Source organism: Ochotona curzoniae, unplaced genomic scaffold, assembly GCF_017591425.1.
Source record: "Ochotona curzoniae isolate NIBS_2020 unplaced genomic scaffold, NIBS_Ocur_1.0 contig_2235, whole genome shotgun sequence".
Taxonomy (NCBI): Eukaryota; Metazoa; Chordata; class Mammalia; order Lagomorpha; family Ochotonidae; genus Ochotona; species Ochotona curzoniae.
In genome coordinates, this window is record NW_024465384.1 from 855,511 (window position 1) to 883,157 (window position 27,647).

General features: G+C 45.6%; 1 protein-coding gene across 4 annotated transcripts in view; it reads right to left on the reverse strand.

The window, feature by feature from the left end:
• The window catches only part of ADIPOR2 (adiponectin receptor 2), a 55,154-nt gene extending 30,674 nt beyond the window's left edge, over nucleotides 1–24,480 (reverse strand). Inside the window, exons 1-2 of one of the 4 annotated variants that reach the window (XM_040972184.1) lie at nucleotides 24,351–24,480; nucleotides 16,570–16,578 (exon numbers count right to left, since the gene is read on the reverse strand). The gene's annotated coding sequence lies outside the window, so the exon portion shown is untranslated. Of the gene's footprint in view, nucleotides 1–833; nucleotides 936–1,303; nucleotides 1,337–16,569; nucleotides 16,579–24,321 lie in introns of those variants that run through there. The other 3 variants (XM_040972183.1, XM_040972187.1, XM_040972185.1) reach the window with 3 other exon arrangements.
• Between the last annotated feature and the right edge of the window lie 3,167 nt (nucleotides 24,481–27,647).

Consider the following 27,647-nt stretch of genomic DNA (forward strand, 5'->3'; position numbering starts at 1 on the left):
TTCGAAAACCTACGACAGAAAAACCATAATCTAGATTTCCAGAACCTGGAGGAAGGGGAGAAATGCAAATTACTACCTAATGGGTATCAAGGTATTATGGTGGATGATGTTAAAATTCTGGAACCAAACAGTGGTGATGGTTAAAAAAAGTACTGGGAATACGCATAATGCCAATGAACTGCACACTTTAAATAGTTAAAATGGTACATCTTACATTAAGTGCATTATGCCATAATTTCAAAAAAGAATCTGAAATATTTCAATGTGCATTTTTATCGCTAGTTTTATCATGGTATAACCTCTTTGTTTTTCAAAACAATCTAAAATGTAAAATGGCCTAGAAGCTCACAATAAACCTGTATCATACATGACAAGGCCAGTAACTCAAAATTATTAACAGAGTTTCAACCTCCTTCTCTATATTTTTAGTTAAAAAGGGGTTAGATTTTAAACATAATTTGCATCTCCTTCTATTCAATACTTTTCACTTAGAGGCAGAGTTCCAAACGAGCAGTAAATCGGCAGTAAACACACAATCTAAAACCCAGATCATCACACATTAGCTGTGCACTATAGAGGGCTCAATGAACCCGATTAAAACAGCATTAATTAAACAACTCTTTGAGTTTTCAAAGAATTGCTAGGATTTTGCGTTTTAAGACTCACTACTAAGAAAAAACCCTTATTCATCATTAAATTTTGTTTCCTAAACCTGGGTAAGAAATCTTTAACACCCCTAGGGAGCGATTATGATCTTGTAGGGAAATGGGATTATCTTAAAGATGCTTCTGAATTCTCAAGACAACGAAATAGTTGGAAATGTGACACCATACATTCAGCCGTGAGTACACTGAGACAGCCACGTGAATGACGCACGAGCACTGCTTTCGCTTGCTTGTTCTTTTCCAGCACGCCTCAGTTCTTAACGAAGAGTCCTGGGAAAACGAAACAGCACCTCTGACCAGGCTAAACTTCTACCCTGCACGTCAAGGTTTATTACCTGCTTATTACTTCACACTTGTTCAAGCCTTTTCTTGTCTTCTTACTGCTCATTCTTACTACGAAGCAAAAACTACTTTATATGTGTAAGTATATAACATATATACATACATATGGTACAGGGCAAAAAACAAAACACAGAAATTGTGTTGTGCTTCGCCTTTTTTTTCTTTTTTCTTTTTTTTTTTTTTATTGATTACATTGCATCATGCGACACAGTTTTACAGGCACTGAGATTCTCCCCTCCCCTCCCCAAAATCCACTCCCCCGCCCCATGGTGGATTCTTCCATCTTGTTGCATTACCACAGGTCAAATTCAGTTGAGATTTTTTTCCTTGCAAGCATCTACAAAGCATAGAGTCCAGCATCTTATTGTCCAGAGAAGTTCAACAGTTTCATGGGGAGACAGTCTCTGGTCTGAAGGTACAGCTGACAGAGTATCATCCCAATCAATTAAAAGCCCCGACATTACATCAGTAACAATTTATAACGTAATGGAATTAGTTGACATGGTATTGTGTAACCAGCATGTTCAAAGAGAGAGAGAAAAAACAAACAAAGAGTACAAGTTCTGAACCACATCCTATGACTTCTACATTGACATTACAATTATTAGTTTATATACAGCTGGGTTCTATACACCTTAAAATGGCTATAGATTACTATTCAGCTGTCTCAGGTCTATTTTAATTTTAGTATTTAGCAGTTCATAGCGTTGAAGCATGATTTTGCAGAACGTGGCTGTTTTTCGGGTAGTCTAACTCTATAACTGTAACAAGACATATGCCAACAGTTTAGGTGAACGGTTTTAGGAGGGGTGTGCAGAGAAATCTTCAATACCCTAGTGAGGAGTAACTAATCTTCGTGTCCCACCCAGTGAATTATAAGTGCATCCCCACTGCCCATTTCCTGTTTCTAAGTTTTCCTTACTGTTCTCCATCTATTCTAGGTTTTTTTGTTTGTTTGTTTACTTGTTAGTTTGTTTTGAGGGGTTTCTGGAGCAATCCTGATGGTCATTATGAGATGTGCTTCGCTTCTGTTAAGTAACAGAAACCATCTCATGGGGCACTTCACGGTGGCCCAGCACCTAAAGTCCTCACCTTGAAGGCCCTGAGATCCCATATGGGCGCTGGTTCTAATCCCAGCAGCTCCACTTCACATCTAGCTCCCTGCTTGTGGCCTGGGGAGGCAGTAGAGGACAACCAAAAGTCTTGGGACCCTGCACCCATGTGGGAGACCTGAAGGAAGTTCTTGGCTCCTGGCTTCGGACCAGTGCAGCATCGGCCATTGTGGACACTTGGGGAGTGAATCATTAGACGAAGATCTTCCTCTCTGTCTCTCCCCTCCTCTCTATGTATCAGACTGCAATAAAAATAAATCTTAAAAAAAAAAAAAAAAACTAGTTCATGAACTGAGGCCAATTATAAATTGAGGATGCATTAAGAAAATAACTAAAAACTATCAAAAACAAACACTGAAAAGTCCTAATGTACCACTAAGACAATAACTATCTTGCAAAAAATATAGAAATTGCTTTGATCTTTATACAGAATATGTTCTCATCAACTCTTTCAAGCTGACACACAGAATGGTTTATTTAAGAAGCATGGTAATAGGGCTGGCATGCCGGCCTGGCCTGTGCCACCAGCTCATGTCCAGCCAGCCGCTCCACTTCCGTCTCAGCTCTCTGCTGCCAGCCTGGAAAAGCAGCAGAGAACAGCCCAAGTCCTTGGGACTCTGAACCCACACAGCAGACCTGGAAGAAGCTCCTGGCTCCCAGCTTCAGAACAGCTCAGCTCTGGCCACTGTGGCCATTTAAGGAGTGAACCAGGAATGCAAGACTTTCTCTCTCTCCTCCTAATATCTGCTTTGCAAACAAAAATAAATCTAAAAAAAAAAAAAATGATAAGACACTTGTATAGTCATTCCTATGCCTGACATTCCTAAAGAAAAAAAAATCACTATGAAACAAAAGGCTACCAAAAAAATTTAATTTTTAAAGTATTTTCTTTAACAACAACAACAAAAACAGACAAGAAGAAAATTCTGGAAACGTTTACCCTTTCCAAAAACTAAATAATTCCCAAGGGTCAGTATTTCACAACCTACTCTAGTGTAAGCTGGGGAATCAGGGGATTCAGCCTAGTCCTCATTCCCAGTACATTCCAGGAAGAAAAAGAAACACAAAGAGTTCTGACATGCAGTTACAGTATGACGATCTACTGTCTACGTACTCAAGATTTCCAAACAGAAATTACAGGCACAAAGGGAGAAGAGACATAAAAGCAAAAAACAAAACGATGAATCCCCCAATCTTGCAGCGCTGAGATAACTGAACAATACAGAAGTTACTTCTGTCTTCAAAGAACGTGGACTCAGAGGCAGCCTTGAGATGCAGTGAGCCGAGGCGCTGCGTGCCCAGCTGGCACCCCACAGCGCAGCACTGGAGCCCAGGGGCTCTGCTGCCAATGCAGCTCCCTGCTGCTGCGGCTGGGAAAGCAGCAGAAGATGCCCTAGACCTTAAATCCCTGCTGCCCACAGAGGAGACCCGGATAGAGGGCCAGGCTCCTGGCTTCAGCCTGGATCAGTGTCGCTCATTATAGCCAATTGGAATATGAACTAAAGGATGCAAGATCCATCTCTCTTTCTCTCTCTCTAACCAGCTTTCCCCCCTCCCTCCCTTCCTCCTTCCCTATTTTTTTCTTTCTTCCTTCTTCCCTTACTCCCTCCAACCCATTCATAATTCTATCATTCAAGTAAACTACTTTTTAAAAGATTTATTTATGTTCATTGAAAAGTCAGATATACAGAGAGGAGAGACAGGAAGATCTTCTGTCTGATGACTCACTCCCCAAGCGGTCGCAACAGCTGGAGCTTAGCCAATCTGAACCCAGGAGCCTGCAGCCTCTTCTGGGTCTCCCACACAAGTGCAAGGTCCCAAGGCTTTGGGCCGTCCTCGACTGCTTTCCAAGGCCACACAAGCAGAGCACTGGGTGGGAAGCAGGGCTGCTGGGATTAGAACACGTGCCGATATGGGATCCTGGTGTGTGCAAGGAGAGGACTTTATCCACTAGGCTACCATGCCATGCCCACAAACTAATTTTTTTACCCCTCAGGATCGGTACAGCAGCACAGCACGTTAGACTGCTACCTGCTGTGCAAGCATGTCATAGAGGCATTGGTTCAAGTCTGAGCTGGCCTACTACCAATCCCTACTGATATGCCTGGGAAGCAGCAGAGGAGGGCCCAAGGCCTTGGGATCCTGCTCCCTAGGAGACTAAGAGCAAGGCACTGGCTATGGACTGGCCCAGCTAAGGTCATAGCAGCAGTCACGTGGGGAGCAAAGTGGTAGATGGAAAATCTCTCTGTTTCCCTAATCTGAACTCTGCCTTTCAAAAATACATTTTTAAAACAAAACTATTCTCACAAACTTTTATACAGAGACACAGAACAATTATTCTAAAAAACTGCTCAAGTGGCCTCCGCAGAGAACAGAAAAATTTACCCAACAACAGAAGTGGGGCTGGCTTTGTGGTATAGTGGCACATTAAGCCACCACCTGCAAACAAGCGTCCCCCATGAGTCCAGGCTGCTCTACTTCCAATCCAGCTCCCTGTAAAGGCCTGTGACCAGCAGGGAGAAACTGAAAAACAAAACAAAACTCATGGCAAAAGCCTGGCCCGGCCCAGCCCTGGTGGCTGTTCAAGGGGTAAACCAGCAGATGGGGAAGAAAAAATAAATAAATAAAACACAAGTAGAGATTGGCTTACACATTCAAAGTGACTTTTTTTCAGCCATATTTTAACCATGAAGCTTGCCAAGCAAAGAAAGATATTCCAAAAAGAAAAATCCCAAGGGCAAAATGAGGAGTATGCCTATTCTGAAGTTAGAGCAACAGAACTGAAGACACACTGAAAGAATCAAATATTTGGATGATCAAAAAAAAAAGGGTCAATTAAAAATAGAAAAACAATATTTTTACTTGCTGAGACGAAGAGAAAATTCAGAGCAGAACAATAATGAATTTGGCTTTGGAAATAGTCTGAACTGACAGAAATGTTCAGCTGGCTCAAGGCAGCAAATGTGGAATTGGGAAGACAATGAATCTGGGGACAGGACTGTCGCTGGTACAGAGTGACGCTAGCACAGTGCCTGGCATAACAACAGACAGACGCTTTATGCAGAGTAGTGAGGGGAGGCAAGGATGAGAGTGGGGAGTCCAGAGGAGAAGCTGGAAGTCGGGCTCTGACCCCCCAGCCAAGGCCCTCTGGACGCGGCCCTTCCAAAGGGAACACCTGCACCTTGCCAGCCCGGCCTGCCGCCCCACACTTCACCTGTTAATTCTGACATTTCTGGTTTAACAATCTATTTCCAGCAAAGATATTTCTAAAACACAGTTGGTAAGTTCCACAAGAGCAGGAATTTTTGTTTGTTTGTTTGTTTGTTTACTGGCAAATATCAAATTGAAACTGATAAGCAGTACACACTCAACAAAAATTTCCTTAATATTTCTAGTAGAAAAAAAGAAACTAAAAGCACATTGCATTGTCATAGTTAAACTTAGCCAAGACAGGCGAAATAATACAATGTACCACACCTATTTTGTGATTTTTAACCCTTAGCTTGCCCTCAATTAAAAAAGAAAACGACAATGTGTGGAATACAATATAAAAAGTCTTCAAAACTCAGGCCCAGCACAATAGTGTAGTGGTTAAAGTCCTCGCCTTGCATGCGCCGGGATCCCATATGGGCGCAGGTTCTAACCCCAGCGGCCCCGCTTCCCGTCCAGCAGGGGTTTTGGGCCTGGGAAAGCAGTCGAGGACGGCCCAAAGCCTTGAGACCCTGCACCCGTGCGGGAGACCAGGAAGAGCTCCTGCCTCCTGGCTTTGGATTGGCTCAGCTCCAGCTGTTGCGGCTGCTTGGGGAGTGTACCATCGGACAGAAGATGTTCCTCTCTATCTTTCCTCCTCTCTTTCCTGCCTTTCCAATAAAATAAACAAATCTTTAAAAAAAAAAAAAAGTCTTCAAAACTCTAAAACTAGAATTACTCTGTGACCAATCAAGCTGTTCCACTAAGTTCTGAAAAGAACGAAAATCAAGGTTTTAAAAACACATCTCACATCTACGAACGCAGGCTCGGGACAGTGCCCACGCAGTGGAAGCCATCCAACGGCCCGTGGCTGGGGGAACGGACAGGCCCTATGCAGGCTGCACATACAATGGAGCCTTAGTCTGAACAAGGAGATCCTGATACATGTGACCATACGGGCGAACCCTGAGACCATTTTGTCAAGTAAAACAGGCTAGTCACAAAAAGACAAATACGGCACAATCTCACTTTGATGAGTTACTTGGAGTACTAAACACCACAGCAACAGGAACCAGAACGCTAGCTGGAGGGACTGTGTGGGAGAAGAACGCAGAATCACTGTTAGAAAAGGCCTGGGGCTGGCACAACGCACAGCGGTAGCGCCAGCATCCCAAACAGGTGCCAGTATGAATCCCGAATGCTCCATTTCTTCTCATTTTTTAACAAAGATTTCTTTTTTATTGGAAAGTCAGTTTTACAGAGGAGAGAGAGAAAGACCTTCCATCCACCTGTTCACTCCCCAAGCAGGGAGCTGGAAGGGAAGTGCAGCAGCCAGGATTAGAACAAGCACCCATATGGGATCTCGGTGCATGCAAGGCGAGGACTTTAGCCACTAGGCTACCACGCCAGGCCCCCTACTGCTTCATTTCTGACCCCTCTCCCTGCTTATGGCCTAGGAAAGCACTAGGGGATGGCTCAAATTCCTGAGCCCTTACACCCATGTTAGATCCATAAGAAGCTCCTGGCTCCTGGCTTCAGATTAGTCCAACTCTGGCCATTGAAATCACCTGGGGGGTGATTCAGGATAGGAAATCGCAATCTCTGCCTTCCCACCTCCGTTGCGCTCTGTAATTCTTGCAAGTAAAATAAATCTTAAAAACTGAAACTACAGACATTAACGATGTATTTATTAATTTGAAAATCAGAGAGAGAGGGAGAGATCTCCCACTCACTAGTTCACTCCCCAAATGGCCACCACAGCCAGGGCTGGTCAGGCTGAAGCCAGGAGCCAGGACCGTCCTCCGGGTCTCTCGTGCGGACGCACAGACCCCAGCACTTGGCTCAGCCACGTCCCCAGGCATGCTGGAGGAAGGCGCATGGGAAGTGAAGGGAATAGCCTAGGCTCGACCCAGTCCCCCTCCGGGGTGCTAGTCTCACAGGCAGCTGCGTCATCCATTACATCACAATGCCAGCCCCTCTCCTTCAGTGCTGCAAGTTCAAGTGTATTTCAAGGAACATAACTTGGGGCCCTGAGAGTAAACAAAAATGTTTAAAAGATATAATAAAGCTTTATGAACTAGGAAGCAAGGCAATCAACGCTGAGTTTTAGATCTATACTCTGAAGTTTTTATTGAAGTAAAAAATTCAGAAAAGTCCACAAAGTATTTCAACAGTTAAGGCGACAGAGTCCTTCCAACAAGGGTCTTGTCAAGATTTCTGTCAGACAGAGTAACAGCCCTAATATCGTCTGGATAGTAATTAAAAATGAAGAAGGAACGGCAGCAGGAGGGGAGGGTGCTTTTAACATTCTTGTTGGTCCTACTGTTCATATCAACACTCCATCCTAAATAGTAACCACACTCAGTCCTACTGGCAGTTTCAGATTCACAGCCCCTGGATTTTGTTTCACCCAAGTCCGAGAGACAGGCTGGGTAATCTCGTCCTAGAACATCTTGTGCTGCGACTCAGGTTTCCCCCAAGGAAAAGCTGTACCCGAGACCAGCAATCCCCTCGGCCACGCGCTAACTGAAAACACAACTCACTCCAGAACGATGGCTAAGAATGCCAGGGTAAACTTTTAAGCCACTTTGAAACTGGCTACTTTCACAAAATCACAAAAAAAAAAAAAAACCCCACATCATTTTTCAATCTTCTCCCTAAGAAACACCCAACAACAGAACTGAACAGTGATGCTATCAGACTTTTAAGCTATGACATCTGATTCACTAAAGCCCAGCACCTACAAAAGGACACTGACCCACTGGCCCTTGGAATTTAGGATTTAACATTTTAATTTTTAAAATAATCTTAGGTGTTGGCATAGAGACCCAGAAGCAGCTTCTGACTTCAGACCATCCCAACTCAGCCACTGCAGCCACTTTAGGGAGTAAACCAGAAAACAGAACTCTGGCGCTGTTCCCCCCTACCTTGCAATATAAATAAATCTTTTTAAAAAGAAAAACAGAAAATTTTTCTAATTAGTTAAAATACACCTGTAAATAAAGGCATTTAAATCAATTTTTTAAAGAATTATTTATTTTTACTGGAAAAGCAGATATACAGAGAGGAGGAGAAACAGAGAGGAAGATCTTCTGTCTGCTGATTCACTCCCCAAGCGGCTGCAACGGCCGGAGCTGAGCTGATCCAAAGCCAGGAGCCAGGAACCTCTTTCGGTTCTCCCATGTGGGTACAGGGTCCCAAGGCCTTGGGCTGTCCTCCACTGCTGTCCCAGGCCACAAGCAGGGAGCTGGATGAGACACAGAGCCACAGGGACACGAACTGGTGCCCATACAAGATCCTGGTATGTTTAAGGTGAGGACTTTATCCACTAGGCTACCACACTGGGCACAAATATATATTTTTATAAGGTGATAAAATTAAATTATCTATTTACATATACCAATAAGGACCAAAAATTCAAAATGCTGGTTAATTAATGTATCATTATTACTTTTTATAAGATTTTTAAAAATTTTTATTGGAAAGTCAAATATACAGAGAGGAAGATCTTCCATCTGCTGATTCACTCCCCAAGTGGCTGCGATGGCCAGGGCTGTTTAATAAAGCCAAATAGATAGTAAGTGGTAAAATGTTTTAAAGGATATTAAATAGGAATATTTAAGTCTCTTCTATGCACATAGCATACTTCCTCCCTAAAATTTCCACTGAAGTTACCTTTGCCCTGTTGGCTTAGTACCCTGTTTTGAACATGCTTTGCAGCCTGTTCCTGGGTCTGCAGATGCAGTTCCAACAGATCTTGGGAAGATTTTATCAACGCTGGTGCCAAAACACCAACAACTTCTCAGAACTATCAAACCACTCAAGTAACACCCTCAGAATACTCTTCCCCACGCCGAGGTCCCTAAGGCCTCATCAGATGACCATCTCCCATTCCGCGGGTGCTCATGTAGTTTTAAAGCCAAGAACAGCCCTCTCCCCCTCTCCTCCCTGTGGTCACAGGAGAAAAAAAAATACTGAATCATTCGTCCCACCCACCTTCCTCCATACCTGACCCTTCCTACCCCAATCAAAGGCCCACATGGGTGAGCATCCCTCCCAACTACATAAACAATATTAAATTTTTTTAAAAAGTTGTGAGTATGTAAGTAAAACTGTAATGCAAATAAGACCTCACTTGACCAAGGCCCTAAGGCCTGTTTGGCGTAGAAGCTGAGGTCGCCTTTGGGTCACAGGATCCTTGCTGAAGCGCTTCAGTTCAAGTTCTGCTTCTGAAGGCGTTCACCTGGGAGGAAGTGATGGGCCAAGTCCTGGGTTGCCTGCCGCCTGGACCCTGGCTATTGTGGACATTTGGAGGGGTGAATCAGAGAACTAGATAAATACAAAGCTGAGGAGGTGCTTATTAGGAAAAATTAAGGGGGTATTTTGGTATAACAGAAGTATTCTATTTGCAAACAACTGAAGTAGTCCAAATACAGGTTTCCCTGCTTGCACTTTTTTTTAATCAAAGGTTGCGCAGTTACACAGGTGCACAGCAGTCACTCCACTTCCCAGCACAAAGCTGTGCACACAGTGCTACTCTGTAGCAGCATCCCACTCCCCCAGCTTCATGAGAAGCTTCCAGAAATCCAGCTGGCTACAGGGAAACTCCAGGGGACTGAGATGTATAAAACAACAGTGTTTTTCTTTATTCTAAAATGTCAAAAATTAAAGCAGAAACTTGGATTCATATTCGACTCTCTATGAAAAGATCACATGAAAATGAACTACCATCATTGTAAACAGCTTCAACCACCTTTTTTTTTTTTTCACTCTTCTTCACTCTCTTTGCACAGGGAACAGCTGTGATTTCAGTTTACTTGGAAGCCCAGTCCCTGTGGGTGAGGCGGGCCCTGCATCCAGTGTGACTCTGATGAGGGCCACTCCAGGCCCCACCCCTTTTCCTGCAGAACCGGTCCAGCGCAAGGGCAGGTGATCCGGGGAAGACCAGAGCTTGTTCAAGAGTTGATCAGTGCGGTCTAGCACCAGAAGTTACTGCTACACTTTCGGACTCACAGATCTCGACAATGAACTTGCCCAGGCTCAGCATGTAGAGCAGACTGTCCTGGACAGAATGGAAAACAGAAGAGTCCTGGCAGCACCTAGAACAAACACTTAGCACTCGTTTATGCTCCTGGGGATACTAAAGCATTGAGAGTGACTTCAGCAAATCAGTGCAAACTAGGCATTTCTGTTCCAAGAAATCAAACTATTTTAGAACTAAGTAGGACAGGCTGAACACAAAAATAGTTTTACCCTAAACTCTCACAACACACATCTGGACATTGTTACTGACTGTGTCAGTCCCGTCAAAGGCATTCGGGATGTACACATGCTATAATTACCAGCACGAGTCGGATTGGAAATGAGCATTCTTCCCAGCCTTGGCTTCTGAACAGGCAGAACACACTACGCCCCCAGCCCATAACTGCTCCAATTCTTCTAAAAATAACTTTGATCAAAAGAATTCCTTTACACAAACTCAGAAACAACTTTTTATCCGTTTCCTCAAGACTGTGAAGGGCAAACCTGGACTAACTAAACACACGTAGCAAAAACTATGCTCGTTTCGTCTTCTCTGGCTTAACGATCAGAGAAAAACAAACTCCTTCGTCATCTTGCTTTTAACATTATAGTGCCAATATCCTTGCGTCCCGCTGAATCCCAACCTGGCATCCCATACTGATTCTTCCACACTCAATGATGCTGCCTGGCAGGTGGATGCCAGCAACCCTCCACCTCTCATGACCCTGTCACTTCACCTGCCTGAACTCTCTATCACAGGAGGAAACCCATCTACCTCAGTACCACGGAGGATTGTGCACGACACGTTAAGTATTTTAAACCTTAGAGTGCACTTAAATAACTTCACCCAAGCTAGAGTAAATAAAACGGGCTGAAATCCAGGTCTTACTTGGGGATATAACCAACCACTTCTCCATTTCTTCACAGAGCAGTTCTCATACTTCTCTCGAACCAAGCTTTCACTCCCAGACTACGCTTGCCAAGGTCACCTGGGAATCATTATCTCCCAAGCCAGCAGGTGTATTTATTTAACTCTGATCCTAACCTCTCAACTGAATTCCAGAGTACTTCTTTAACCTGTACCAAGCATCTAGTCGCCATACAGGCGTCCAAGTGGCACTCCAAGTTAACAGACTACAGGTTACACAGCAAGCAGGTGCTCCTCTCAGTCTCAGCCATTCCAGCAAGCCCCCAGTCATCTTCCCATTCCTCAAATCCTAGGATTTGTCTTTGAATTATCAAATTCTACTGATCCAGTCTTCAAAACACCCCAAATAAACCCAATTTCTCACATTCTCTGACACAAGTCATCACCGATTCGCATCTATCCAACTACAACAGCCAGTCTCCTGGGTTCCACCTTCGACATCTACTCCCACCCTGCCCCGTGACAGTTATCCTTTCCGAAAGGTACATTCTTCATCCTTCATCCTGTCAGCCAAGGACTCCTTCCCTGGCATGTGCTCTTGGGGGGACGGCATGTAACCACACCCTTCCCAGGCCCACAGGAAGCCAGGCCACAGGGAGGGGCTCGCTCTCTTGCCCATGACACAAGATGGAAGTAGAAACATCTCTTTCTACCTTCCCCTTCCTGCCTGTTCTATCCCTGCATACAGCCCACACGTGTCTAGACTGCCTCACCTTTTATTTTTTTAAAGATTTATTTTTATTATTTTCTCATTGGAAAGGCGGATATACAGAGAGGAGAGACAGAGAGGAAGATCTTCCATCCGATGATTCACTCCCCAAGTGAGCGCAACGGGCTGATACTATGCCGATCCGAAGCCAGGAGCCTCTTCCGGGTCTCCCACGCAGGTGCAGGGTCCCAAAGCCTTGGGCCGTCCTCGACTGCTTTCCCGGGCCACAGGCAGGGAGCTGGAAGGGAAGCGGGGCTGCCGGGATTAGAACCGGCGCCCATATGGGATCCCGGGCGTGCTAGGCGAGGACCTTAACCACTTGCGCCACCGCGCCGGGCCCGACTGCCTCACCTTTTAAACAGGCTTCTCCAAAAGGGTGGGGGCCGGGGGGTTAAGGTTACCCTGCTGCTTCCAGGCCTTCACTGGTTATCTTTTACACCTGGAACCCCTCCTAACTCGGGCTTACAAAGTCTCCAGTGACTCAGATCCTGACTATCTTTGATTTTTTTTTAACCAACCTTGTTCCTCAAACACTCCAAAAGCTCATCCCCTGACCCTTCCCGTCACGAAGACGACCTTGACTGAAAGGTCCCCTTCTCTGACCACACCAGCTCAATCAAGTCTCCCTCCATCACCTCTTCATGTCTATTACAGCACTTGTCTGTCTTTACTGGATCTTGCCCCATGAGATGACGAGCTCCTGAACACAGCCATCATCTGCTTTTACACCTATACTCCATTCAACAGGAGCTTTCAATCCATACCTGCCAAATAAGTAAATAAAAAATGATTACTCACACTTCAATAACAAGCTGATGAAAATGGGAGATGTCCCCAAAGAACATTTCTAAGCAATACATACGTATGAAACAAAATAGCAACTGGAAAAAATTTGTGAAATGTGAAAAGTTATCAACATGTTACTTAAGGCTTGGTTGACAACTATGAAGTAGCAGTACCTAGATTTTTTTAAAAAAAGATTTATTTTTATTTTGGAAAGTTAGATAATACAGAGAGGAAGATCTTCCATCTACTAATTCCCCCATCCTCCATGCAGCCTCAATGGCCCAAGCTGAGCCAATCCGAAGCCAGGAGCCTCTTCTGGGTCTCCCATGTGAACGCAGGGTCCCAAGGCTTTAGGCCGTCCTGGACTGCTTTCCCAGGCCACAAGCAGGGAGCTAAATGGGGGCGGGACCACCAGGATTAGAACCTATTCCCATATGGGATGCTGGCACATGCCAGGTGAGGACTTTAGCGACTAGGCTACAACGCCGGGCCCAGTACCTACAGTTTTTAAGACATTTTCAAGCCTTAATGTTCATGAAATCTTAGGTGCAATTAAGCACAAAAATATATTTAAAATCAGTCATTTTTAAACAATTATGCTGAAGATATTAAGACTCTGAATTATTTATACTTTTTTCTAGCATGAAACAGATCAATCTTTAATTAAGCCACAAAAAACCTGTTCTAGTACCTTGTCCTACTCCACTGACCACCTTTTCTGACAAGAAACGAAGCAAATCTGATCATCACAGGAAAAAGAACTAGGCAAAAACGCAGTGAAATCTTACCACACTGCTCATCTCCTACTGTACCCATAGGAAAATACTCAGTGAGAACCCTTCTGGAAATATTTCCAAAATAATGAAAACATGACAGTAATTACTTGCTAAGGCTGCTACTCTGCCATCTGACTGGTTTTAAGTCTACATTAGCCCTTGTAAATTCTCCAGCAATGGAACATTTATTAAAATACACAGCACTGTGCATCTAAAGAGTACACTTCACTGAGTGAAAACTGTCACAATCAATGTGTTCAAAAGAGGACATGTAAGGACAAATGTATTCTGTGTCAGTTCTTTTTTCTTAATATTTACTTATTTGAAAGGCCAAGTAAGAGAGAATTCAATAGAGAAAAATCTTTTATCCATTGGTTCACTCCTAAAACATCCCCAATGACTGGGGCTGGGCTAGCACAAAGCCAGGAGCCTGGATTCAACCTAAGCCAGCCATGCAGGCGGCAGGAACCCAAGTACGTGGGCCACCGTGCCGTCTTGCAAGCACACTGGCAGGAGGCTGCACTGGAAATGCAGAACAACTATCACTCAACCAGACACAAGCACTCCGAGCAGTGACTTAATACACTGCAGCAAGGTGAGAGAGAGAGAACCCTACCATCTATGGCTCACTCCCCATCGGCCCCACTTCCCATCCTGCTCCCTGCCTGTGGCCCGGGAAAGCAGTTGAGGACGGCCCAAAGCCTTGGGGCCCTGCACCCATGTGGGAGACCTGGAAGAGGCTCCTGGTTCCTGGCTTCAGATTGACTCAGCTTCGGCCACTGAGGTCGCTGGGGGAGTGAACCTTCGGACGGAAGATCTTCCTCTCTGTCTCTCCTCCTCTCTGTATATCTGCTTTTCCAATAAAAGAAAACATATTTTTTTAATTTAAAAAAAAAAGAAAATAAATCATATACAGGGTTGCCACTGTGTTTTGACAAGATGCAGGTTCAAGTCCTGACTATTCCTTTTCCAGTCCAGCTACCTGCTTGCTTCTGACCTGGAAAAGCAACAAAGGATGGCCCACGTGCCCTCAGGGACTATCACTGCAGGTTAGCAGGAAAAACCACAACCAGTGACCCAAGGACCCCATTATCAGGGCACAAATTTGAGTGCCAGCTGCTCTACTTCCAACCCAACTCTCAGCTGGTGTCCACGGGAAGCAGCAAATGACGGCTCAAGTGCTTTGGTCCACAGCCCACCCACAGGAGACACGAGTGTGTCTCTCGGTTTCCCACAACCCGACTACTCTTCACTCTGCCTTCCAAATAAGTATGTTTTTCATAATATGCTAGTGACACACATTTGAGAGCAATATGAACACATCCAACACAGTCAGTGGAGAGCGCGTACTGCCTAGCAATGAAGACGCCTGCACTGCGTATGGAAGTACTAGGACTGGTTTCGGGTCTCTGGCTCCTGACTGCGGACCCTGCGAGCCGGCAGTGGAAGGTGGAAATACACAAAGCAGCCCTACGGCTTATTTATGAATGTATACCTACCCAGTGATTGGAACAGGCACTAGAAATGATCAGGATAACTGTCCACCTCTTCAAAAAAGGGAAACAATCAAAGAAGGTACTTCAACTATACTTTTTTTTTTTTTAAAGTTTATTTACTTGAAAGACAGCGTTACAGAGTGTCAGAAAGATCATCGGTCCCCAAGGGGCTGTAATGGCCAGAGCAGAGCTGGTTGGAAGCCAGGAGCTTTCTCCAGGTTTCCCGTGGATGGGCAGGGGCCCAGCACCTGGGTCAACTTCTGTTGCTTTTTCTTTCCACACACATTATCAGAAAACTGGGTTGGAAGTAGAGCAGCAGGGACTCAAACCAGCACCTATACGGGCCTATACATGCCCATTTGTGCCTATATGGTGTCACTCCCAACAGGTTTTCTTTTTTTCATTAAGAAACAATCAACATGGAAACATGCTTAGCTGTGCCACAGACATACGGAGGTTAATGGTATCATGCTCAACAGTCTCCTATGTTTGAAATATTAAAAAACATACTTTAAAAATTAGCACAAAAGAAAACACAGCCTAGACACAAACCAACACCCACACTCCGCACAATAATGCTTAACCTCTGTTAAAAATCTAGGACCTAACGACAAGCAATTTTTCTGTAATCCCGTTTTAAAGCATTCCTTGGGGCTGGCACCACAGTGTTGTAAGCTAAGCCTCCACTCACAGTGCCGGCACTCCGTGAGGACTCTGGTTGGAGACTTGGCTGCTCCACTTTGGATCCAGATCTCTGCTTTCTGCCTGAGAAAGCAAGGGAGGGTGGCTCAAGTCCCTGGAGCTCTGGAGCCCTGCACCCACCGGGGAAGCCCACAGGACGCTCCAGGCTCTTGGCCTGGACGGCTCAGCTTCAGCTGTTGTGGCCATTTGGGGAGTGAGCCAGAGAACAGAACTCCGACTTTCAAATAAAAATAAATCTTTAAACAACAACAAAAAAATAGTTCTCCACCTCTTCAGAGAAAAGATTACTGAAAACCTGGTCTTGTTTTCACTTTAGTGCTATGTACTTTACCATATTTTCACCTTTACTTCCCCCAAGCAAGCTGAAATTCTATTTTTATTCTTGTCACTGAATGATGACACCACTTGGGAACAGAATATGTTCTTGTCCTTTTATTGATTTCTCCTCTTTATATACATTTCATTATGCTTCTTAATACTTTAAGTTACCAGAAATTCTTTCTGGAACAAAACAGGATAAAATGAGAGAAAATAAAAAGCAAACCTCCTTTTCAATGCTTAAAGTTTTTTCATAATGGATCTCATATCACCTCCTCCCTGACCAAACAAATGGTTATATAAATATAACTATGTAAACACATTCACTAAACTAAAATTTCAGGACGCCAATGCTAACTAACAAATGCATCCAGAAGAAAAATCTGGATGACCAAAATTAATTACAGAACTCCAAAGCATTAGAACCCTGCACCTACAAGAGGCTCCGGGTTCCTGGTTTCAGATCTGCTCAGCTTGGCCGTTGCAGCTGCTTGGGGAGTGAGCCATCGGATGAACAATCTTACCCTGTGTCTCTCCTCCTCTCTGTATATCTGCCTTTCCAATTAAAAAAAAAAAAAACTAAATTAAACCAAGCTATGTGAAATTTCTTGGTTTATTTTAAAGGCAGGGTTAGAGAGAGCTCAATCTCCATTCACTGGCTCACTCCCCAGATGGGTGCATCAGCAGGTGCAATAGCAGTGGCTGGGCAAGGCTGAAGCCTGGAATCTGGAACTCCATCTGGGTCCTCCCACAGGGGAACAGAAGCCCAAGGACTTGGGCTTCTCCCATTACCTCCGCAGGCACATAAAAAGGGAGCTGCATTAGAAGTAGAGCAGCACTCAGCTGGGATACCAGCATCACAGTGGGGTGGCTGAACTGATTCTGCCACAACCCTGGTCTCTAAACATTGGTGCCTTTGGCCTGTATACATCCCTTCCTAACACATGGTTCTTCTGGTCCAGAAAATTCCAAGCAAATCCCTTATTTAATCAATTGCTCAACTTATAAATTCTGTTTTCTTTTACAGATTTTTTTAATTTGAAAGGAAATTACAGAGAGACAGAAAGAAAGCGATTCTCCATTAACTGGTTCAATTCCAAGAGTGCTGGGCCCATTTGAAGCTAGCAGCCAGAAGCTTCTTCCAGGTCACCATGTGGGTGCAGCAGCCCAAGGGTATTTGCCATCCTCCGCTGCTTCTGCTGACCATTAGCAGGGAGCTGGACTGGAAGTGGAGCAGCCAGGACTCCAAGCAATGTCCATATGGGATACTGGTGCTGGCCCCACAAATTCTGATTTCTAATGTACTAACAGAAAATATACCAAGATGACAATTTTACACTACAGTTTTGCAAGCTTATATTTTCAAAAATTTTGAAAAGCTTATTTTTAGGAAAGCTAAAGTCCTTTAGTCAACAGTAAGCACCCAAAGAACATGAACCAACTCAGGTTTTTAAGTTGACAGTGACAAGAGAAAATCACGCCTTTCCTACACATCTGGTTAAAGTTTATATTACTGTGATCTTTCTAGATGGCAATCTGGTAATATCCACCAAAACAGTCTCCTTCAACCCAGCATTATTAATTACTGTAAATAGGAACTAGCATCCACCAACCGTACAAACTGCATAGGGCCAACTCACACTTGCACAGCTTAAATATACAACAGGGCACTACATCACAGCATATAAATAAATGCCACTCAATAAAACACTGAAGAGCTGTTGAAAATAAGATGCAGATTTATTGACATAAAAACGATCCACGAGTATTAATTTTTAAAAACATATGACTATCAGCCAAGATGGCACCACATGCCAAGCTTCCAACTGCTATTTCTGCTCACTTTTACAAGCCCAGTCACACACCAAGCCAGGCAGTGGTGCAGTTTTTCTGAGAAGTGTTTACTATGGACCCAACAAGTCCAGGAGAAATTTAAAAATAGCTGCATAGCAACCAATAGCAGTCAGAGAATCTAAAAAAGAGGGCCAACAGACCTACATCAGAGTTTACATAACAATATAATTCAACACAGTGGCATATCAGGCTAATCCTCCACCTGCCGTGCCCATACTCCATATGTGGCCCAGCTGCTCCACTTCTGATCCAGCTCCTTTCTTACCGCCTGAGAAAGCAGTGGGGATGGCCCAAGGCCTTAGGTCCCAGCACCCACGTGGGAGCCTGGAAGAAGCTCTTGGCTTCCAGCTTTGGACCAGCTCAGCTCTAACAGGTGCAGCTATTTGGGAACTGAACCAGCAGGTGGAGTGAGTGTCTCAGTATCTGTCTGTCTCTCTCTGTAACTCTAACTTCCAAGTAAACACAAGTAAAAATTTTTTTTTTTAAATCTAGCTCTTACAAAATTTCACAAACTTTGATCTCACTAATTAATAAGACTCCTATCAATCCATCCAGTTTCCCAGGGCTCTGGCCTTCCATGCTACTGTAACAAGTGCACGAGACCACCGTGCTCACAGTGCTGGTGGTAATACAGTAGAGAAAGTATCGCAGAATCCCACACAGACCACGTTAGAAGACGGCAGAGCACAGCACATTAACCCACTGCCTGTGATATGCTGCTTCAAGCCCGAGCTTCCACATTCCCCCCGGCACCACGTGAATGGACTTGGGAAAGCAACGGCAGATGGCTCAAGTACGTGGGCGCCTGCACCCACACGGGAGACCCAGACGAAGCTCCTGGCTTCCGCCTGGCCCTGCTGCGGGTGAACCAGCAAATGGAAGTTCTCTGGTTTCTCCGCACCCTCTGTAACTCTGTCTTTTAAGAAAAAAACCTTTAGAAAGAGAAAGATAGAAAGGAAGAAAAAGAGAGAAAGGAAGAAAGAGGAAAAGGAAGGCAGGCAGGAGGGAACAGGAGAGGAAAGGAGAAAAAAGAGAAAGAACACCACCACTACAGCCAAAATGTGTGGCTGTAACGGCTGAACCCATGAAAAGGAAGTGATGCCAGCATGGTCCTCCGTGCCCTCCGGAGGTGAGCGAGCTGCCGGGTGCTGCCTAGATGTTCTTGGTAAGTAAAATGAAAGGCAGGATGGTAACTCCGATTCTGAGGGTACCACCCAACAGCAAGAGACCTACTAGTGCAGTACACAACAAGGAAGAAAGACTCCGAAACGCAAGGAAAGGTTGCAAAGGTCATGGAAGTACATAAGAAACAAAAAAAGAAAACACCCAGAGGCTCTCGTCCTTTCAGGTGTCCGTGTGATTCGTGACCTGCACGGTTTTGCACAAGCTCCCAGAGCAGCTCGAGGGCTGTCAGGAGCCTCGGCGGAGAAAAGGACAGGCACAAACCCCATCTCGCAAGCTCTAACTTCTACAGCAGATCAAAGACACTCACAAGAATCCCAGTGCTCCAGACAGAAGCAGCCGATCCCGGAGTCCGGCCAGGCTCCTTCAGCCGTGCTCACGGTGGGGCCCCCCGCTGTCACACGCCAGCCTGTGGGAAAGCCCACTAAAACCTGACCCGTGACAACACACACAAGGGAACAACACGATCGCCTTGCTAGAAACTTCACTCAGTTCTTCCAAATCTTCAGATACGCAAGAAGAAATTCCATGGAAAGATGACACAGGCCTTGATAAAATCAAGAATGTAAGAATAGAGAAGTGTTAAACAATGATTACATTCCAGGAACAGAAACTCTCAAAGCTGAGAAAGAGGAAGAGAATGCTGGATGTGATAAAGATGGGTCATTTTACCAGTCTCACGGAGGAGGATGCCCACAGTGAGCTGGCATGTGCCACTCCTTCTAATCAACAGCAAGAAATCTCCAGTAAGCTCAACAGCTAGCCCACGCAGAGGCAAAAAGTCAAAGCTGCGGGAAGACCTCTAAAAATACCTGCACAGCCTAAGGAAAAAATTAAGTTCTACCCCTAGGGAAAGTCCCAAAGAGAAACTATATTGGAATAGCAGGGAACTATTTTTCCAAGCAGCCGTCACACAAAAGCCAAAGTCCATTAAGGCAACATGAACAATCACAATAGCTGGAAAGACAGCCAGAAAGAATTTACCAGCAAAACCAAACGGGCCCACTGTCCTGAAATAAAAATGCAACTTTACACTGACATGGTAATCAGAATGATAGGTCAAAAAATAAGCATTCCTTCAGAAAGTACCTGGTATACTTCTTGTTAAGATTTATGTATTCAAGGGCCCAGTGCAGGAGCCCGGTGGCTAAAGTCCTCCCCTTGAACGCACCGGGATCCCATATGGGCACCGGATCCTATCCAGCTCCCTGCTTGTGGTCTGGGAAAGCAGTCGAGCGAGGCCCAAAGACTTGGACCCTGCAATTGCGTGGAAAACCGAGAAAAAGCTCCTGGCTCCTGACTTCGGAACAGCTCAGCCCTGCCCGTTGTGGCCACTTGGAGAGTGACACAGTGGATGGAAGATCTTTCTCTCTGTAAATTCGCCTTTCAATAAAAATAAATCTTGAAAAAAAAAAAGATTTATGTATTCATGTACATTAATATCCACAGATGTGTATTTATGTGTTTATGTTTTATTTATTTGTCCATTCATTCGTGCATTTGAAACACAAGAAGAGAGAAAAAGAGATCTTCCACCTGCTTGTTTGCTCCCCGAAACAGTCAAGGGCCAGGTCCAGGCCAAGCTGAAGGCAGAAATCAGGAGCTGCATCCCGCCAAGCACAGCAGCGGGAAGACGGGTCGGAAGCAACCAGGACTTGAAGCCACACCGCCATCACGGCTGCCCTCTAATGCCAGCCCCCACGCGCTTAACAGGGAACAGAGGAAAAAGAACCTGCAAGCAAGTTTTCTGTCCCAAGAACATCAATTTGTCATCAATGTGAAAATCAATCAATTTAGTATGATTACATTAAGAGGTCCAGAAGTACTTTGTTTTGAAAATTACAAGCACACTACTTTGAGCCACTAAAAAAAAAAAAAAAAAAAAAAGAAAAAGAAAACCTGTACCACACAAAAAGCCCTATTGTAAACTAGACTAATTAGTAATTAATTAATATTGATACGGGTTCATTGGTTCATCAGATGTAATATCTTGTAACATCAGTTGCAAGATGTTGGTAATGAGACACGTGCTCGTTATGGGCACTTCCTGAACAGTTCAAACTTCTGTTAACCAAAACTTTCTCAAGTTTTTTTAAATCCTACTCTGCAGAGATTTGAAAGCAAATGCTTGTATGGATGCATCAAAGAGAAAGACCTACTATTCCACAAAGAATTAAACTAGCAGGAAGAGCCGGAAGAATTTTCACACTACATACTTCTGGACTGTCTAAACTGCACAGCGGGGATAAGGGCAGGTTCTGTAACACAGTGTTTGTTTTGTTTTGCTTAAAAAAACACACACACACACTGGCTTCTGAAACCAAACTGACTGGCTTCTGAAACCCAGCTGATGATCTTTCCTCCTCTGGAAACAGGGCCTTATGTAATGGCACGAGGAGCCACCGCAGGGTCAGTTACTGCAGCCGCCTCAGTAGGGAACTCGGACTCCCCAGTAGGTGCTCAATAAACACCACCCATTCTCATATCATCTTCAAGCATCTACCATTCCTGAACTTTCTTTTTAAATCTTGACTGATGGAGGAAAACTCGAATCACCAAACCGTCTCTATTGAGATCTTAAGGGCAGAAGTTCAAAAGCATCCACCACCAAGTGAAAACCCTCTAAACTTCATCTGAAGAAGTTAGAACTTCATCTAAACTGCCATCTGAAGAAGCAGATGGCAGAGGCAAGCCTCATTCTACAGGCCGTGCAATTCCATACGGGGACGCAGGTTCAAGTCCTGGCTACAGCACTTCCACTCCGGCTTCCTGCTCACGCGTGCAGGAGGCAGCAGGCGATGGCTCAGTGCTCTGTCCCCGGCCACTCGTATGGAAGACCAGGACGAAGCTCAGGACTCTTCGCTTCAGCCCAACCCAGCCCCAGCCTTTCAGGGAACTGGGAAGTGAACCAGCAAAAGAGCTTTCCCTTGCTGTCACTCTTTCAAATAAAATGAATCCTTTTTAATTTAAAATAAATAAAAATTAAAAATAGGACCCCATACACTAGCCTAGCAGCTGAAGTCCTCGATTTACACATGCCTTACAGGATCCCACATGGGCGCCAGTTCTAATCCCAGTAGCCCCACTTTCCATCCAGCTGTGGCCTGATAAAGCAGTCAAGGACGGCCCAAAGCCTTGGGACCCTGCAAGTGGGAGACCTGGAAGAGGCTCCAGGCTCCTGATTTCAGATCAGCGAAGCTCCAGCTGTTGCGGCCACTTGGGGAGTGTATCAGCAGATGGAAGATCTTCCTCTCCGTCTCTCTGTTTATCTGACTTTCCAATAAAAATTAAAAAATCTTGAAAAAAATTAAAAATAAGATTGCAATATTAACTCATTTACCAAAGACAAACAAAAAGCCCACCAACATTCTGTAAGAAAAATCAAAAATGCATAATATAACCCCAGATGTTTTTTACTATCTCTTTCACATTTTTCTGACTTAATTTTCTCCACTTAACATGGATCCCTTTTTCATGAAGTGGAGGTTAGCAAATTTTTTCCTATTAAGGACCAAACAGCGAGTATTCTGGGTTCCACAAGCCACAGGGTCACATCACAACACCCCCCTTTTCTCGTTGTACCGCAGGGCAACCTCTGGTGTCCAGGTGTTCAGACAACACTCGAACAGCTGCTGTACCTACCCACGTCCCAACAGAAACCTACAGACACAGGCAAAGGCCGATCTGGCCTACGGTTGCCTCGGGCGTAAAGCTGGGAACTGCACAAAAGTGTACCAGATGGGATGATAGTGTTAACAGAGCATTCTCCTTCGTTTACGCATCTACGCAACGAGCCTAGGACTAGACAAGCCCCCTCTGCCTCCAGCTCTATCATCCCCACTGTCGCAGCTGGGAGAGGACATGTGCCACCAAGCAGCCCGACGCACAGAGAAGCAGACCGCTGAGCCGGCAGTTCCGCGTGGAAGCTAACGGAAGTCACACCTTTCACATTTACTTTGAAAAGTCTTCCCAATTTAACATTCCACCTGCCACCACCCATGTGGAGGTCTCAACTTATTGATGCAATACCTTCCCAGACGCTCACAGACAACTGACTTGGAAGGAAGGACTGGAGTGACACAGATGGTCAGCCACTGCCCGTGAGGCACGGGGCACTCCGCTGCCCACCCAGCTCCCCGGGGGAAGGTGCCTGGGCAAGCACTGGATGGTGGGAGGCCCGAGTGCATGAGCCCCTGCTGCCCACATCCTTGTGGGAGACGATGAGGCTCCCGGCCTTCCCTGGCCCACGCCTCGCTACCGTGCTACCGTGGGGGGCTGAAGAAGCAGACCCAACTCAAACAAAGAAGAAAAGAATATCTAAGAATTCCTCTTACTGTTGGAGAGAGTGGCAGAGACGCAAAGGCAAGTGTGTGACAAGACCCAGTCGGCAAGGCTTACCATCTTCCCCACGCAGACCCTAACAAAGTTGGCTGTGGGTAGAACAGACTGACAACACTTCGTTGGGAGAAGTGTTGTGATGAGGTCATTTTAAACGTCTTAAGTGATTTGTTTTTGTTTGACATGGCGCGGAGGGGCAGGTCTGGTATAGGAAAACACACATATATATAAGGGTGACAATAATAGAAAGCTGAAATTTTCAAACAAATCAACAAAATGAAAAGAGCATTCTAGAAGAAAAAAAAAAAAGAAAAAGAAAAAACCCAACAAGCTCCCATGCTATCACCGTGCCCTACAGAACCCCAACTGGACGTCTTAAAATATTTCTATTGAAGTTCACGGTCACCGGATCCTGTTCCTGAAGTTGTCAACGAAGGCATCAAGGTCAGAATCAGAAACCGGGAGGGGAGGAATGGAAAGCATCTATTTACAATCCAAACTCTCTCTCTCTCTGACATTCCCCCACCCCACCCCATCCCCCAACAGCCCCCCCCCCCAAAAAAACATAAATAAAAACAAACTCATAACCCTGTTACCGCCGAGGTAAAGTGACAGAAGCCGAGGAGCAAAAGACCTTCCCACCCCCGGCCCCCGGTCACTGTAAAAAACAGCGAGGAACTTAGCACAACCTTCCAGGGCCGGCCCGCCGAAGAACATTCCTAGAAGTGACCCGGGACACCGACGCGGGGAGAGGGAGACCCGGGCCCGTCCACGCCGCCGCGCCGGCCAGCAGGTCCGACCTGCAGGGTCGCCCCGGACCGTGCCGAGGACCCCGGCCCCCCGACAGCCCCGGAACCCCTGCAACTGCCCCGACCCCGCACTCCCACTCCAGGGACCCTCACCCACACAGCCTGTGGCCGCCTCGCCGCACCGTCCGACTCCTCCGGAACCAGCGCCGAGGGGACGGCGAAGGAGGGGAGCGCGGAGGAGCGAGGGGTGCAGCCCGAGGAGCCGCCGCCGCCACTGCCGCCGCGAAGCCCCGTCAGGACCGAGTTCGCGCTGCCGCCGCCGCCGCCGCCGCCGCCGCCGCTACCGCCGCGTCCCTCCGCCCCCGCGACCGCACGTCGCCGTGACGCAAATCGCACGAGGAGGCGCGAGCCAATAAGGCCGCACTCCACGCGCCGCCGCGCTGGCCCAAACCGGAAGCTGGCCCTCGGATGCATGCCGGGAGTTGTAGTTTTGCCAAGGTTATTCGACGAAAACACAACAGGACGTCGAGAGACCGAGGACGAGCGCCCCACGCGCGTCCGCGAGCGCCCGAATGGTAATGCCCACCTCAGAGGAAGGGAGTCTGGAACTGAGGAGCAGGCACCACCCCACACCTCCTGCGGTCACGGACGCTTTTCCCGGTCTTCCGTGGTTACTGGCTACACACCTTGGGGAGAAGTCAAAAGTGTAGAAAACTTCGGCTGGATCTTCTGTGTCAGCTAAAATCGAAAGCATTAGACTAAAGTGACAGCGAAAGCGTTTAGTAACGTTCTTAAGCGTGTTACGAATTGTGCCCTATTACTCCTAAAAAGAAATATGACTGCCCTTCGTTCGTATAATCCGGAATATACACGTGTCGTTCAGAACACTTTAAAAATGGTTTTAATGCAGAAAGAAGCTCCGTAAGCGTTCATTGTGCCCACTTACCCGGAATGAGATTTTTCGACAAGTAACTTTCAAATTGAACTCTTAGAAACCAAGAATGAATAGGATGTTCTGTCCTTATTTTAGAAGAAAGAGAAGCATGTGGGTTGTTCTCTCTGGAGAACTAGAAACCTGCCCAGGTAAATTTCAAAATGTGGTGGAGGTTTCCAGAATGGCAAAGAGCCAACTAGAGCCAATTAGATGGCAAAGACCAATAAGATGGTCTTTGAAACTGAGCTAAGACCCTCTTAGCTAAATATAAAGAAAATGTAGAGCAACTTAGTTATTTCAAGGGGTAATTTACCCAGAAAAGATAAATTGCCTTTTTTAAACATTGCCATCATTCCTAAACGTCATAGCAATGATGACTTCTATGTTTCCAGATAAAGGCACCAAGTTTTTGTTTTGTTTTGTTTTGTTTTGAATTAAAATCACAAAAGACAGTTGTCAACAAGGCTGCCATTCAGGGATTGCAAACAGCCCATTATGCAAGTCATAAAGGACAGGCTGGCTGGAGAGTCTGGGGCTCGCTAAAGGATCAGCTGAAGATGACAAAGTCACAAGGAAAAAAAAGAAAAATGAAGAAAGATTCTTCTAAAACCTCAAGCGCTTTCTTGTATCTCTTTCCACAGAATGATTCAGAAAGAAATCATTTACCAAATGATTGATTTGAAAAATACAGGACCTTATGTCAGGAAGCTGCGCTCCAGGACAGCCCATTATGAAAGACAACCTCAAGGATGCCCCCCCGCGCAGGGTTGTACACCTGTTCGCCGTCCTTTTGCCTGCATGCCAGCTTGCTGCTGTCGCTCCTAACGCTCTTGGGCTGCGTGCTCTCCTCCAAGTGCTCGCCCTGCACCTGCCGGCACTCCCTCCTCCCGGAGTCACCCTTCACTCCTTACCTGCCTGTCATCGTTAAACCTTCCAAAGCAGTTTTCCCAGACCGCCCTCCCTGCAGGTAGGCCAGTTACTAACGTTTCTAGACTGTCTTCTGATCAGGTGCCCCAAAACTCAATTGGATAAAATGACGTTTCCTCCCGTGTCATCTGTGGGTCTTGAGCCCCTCTGTCCTCTCCATGCTTGTGATGGCACGCTTTGTCATTGCAGGGTGGGGTCCTTCATCTTCTGCAGCACCAAAATTTCCTTCCACCCCTAACCGCCCCTCATGCCAGTCAGCAGTGACCTAACAGAGCCCTGAGCCGCGCGGCTGGTCACACGTGGTTGTGTCAGTGGCTGTCGGCTGTCGTTGACCAGGAGGGCACATCATACTGTGGGCAGCATGCATGATGCAGTCAGGGCCTCAGTGATGTTACAATCAGCTGCTCATCTCCTGACACACCGGATTTGATCTCAGGGCCAGCCTGAACTGACTTCCGCTGAGAGGCGTGAGGTGACAGCCAACTGAGAATGTGTCTAAAACTACACGCATATGAAGTGGTAGTTTTCAGATTCTAAAGGGAGGAAACGGACACTAGCCTTCATTGAGATCTTGAACTTAAACTTGAGTTTGCCCTAGAGTTTCCCTCTGATGAGGGAAATTATTTTCTTGATTAGTTCACTAATCAAGACAATTGCTATTCTTAAGAAGAAAAAAAAAAAAGACGAATTAACCTTCTAATGAAAACCAAACTAAGTAGTCCTTTCCCCTTTGAAGTCCTACAAGGAGAAATTAACACCTTCATTATTATAAATTTCTTAACACCAGCCCAATCACCCTTTTTCTGGTTGAATATCGTATCTGCCTTTACAGAAATTTTTTTTTTGAAGACTTATTTATTTTGATCGGAAAGGCAGATTTACAGAGAGAAGTAGAAGCAGAGAAGACGATCTGTTTACTGGTTCACTCCCCAACTAGCCACAACAGCCGGTGCTGAGCTGATCCGAAGCCAAGAGCCAGGAGTTTCTCCCGGGTCTCCCACACTGGTGCAGGGTCCAAAGGCCTTGAGCCATCCTTTGCTGTTTTCCCAGGGCGCTGGATAGGAAATAGAGCAGCCAGGACACAAACCAACACCAATATGGGATCCTGGTGCTTGCAAGGTAAAGACTTAGGCACCAGACTACCGCGCCAGGCCCATCTATCTGCCTTTAAAACAAACATTAGAACTAAGGGAAAAATCTAGGCAATATAGAAAATAGTTGGCCACAAAAATGGGGTTGGCATGATTGCTCAGCTGGCTAATCCTCCACCTCCAAGTGCCAGCACCCCATATGAACGCAACAGTGTCAGTCAGATACTGTGATTGTCTCAGACACATACAGAGTTTTTTTCAACATTTTTTATTTATTAATCTGAAAGCCAGAGACAGAGAGATCTAGGGTCCGTTGGTTTACTCCCCTAATGGTGGCTACAGCCAGGCCTAGGCCAGATGCAAGCCAAGAGCTAAGAAAGTTAAATAGAGCCAGCCAGGTCATCGGAATTCAGTGGTCTTAGCTGTTTTGAAAACAGTTGTCTTAAAAAAAAAATTGTCTTGTAAACTATGTGACAAAACTAGAGGGAAATACCTTAAGATCTCTATTGCATCTGAATTACAATTAG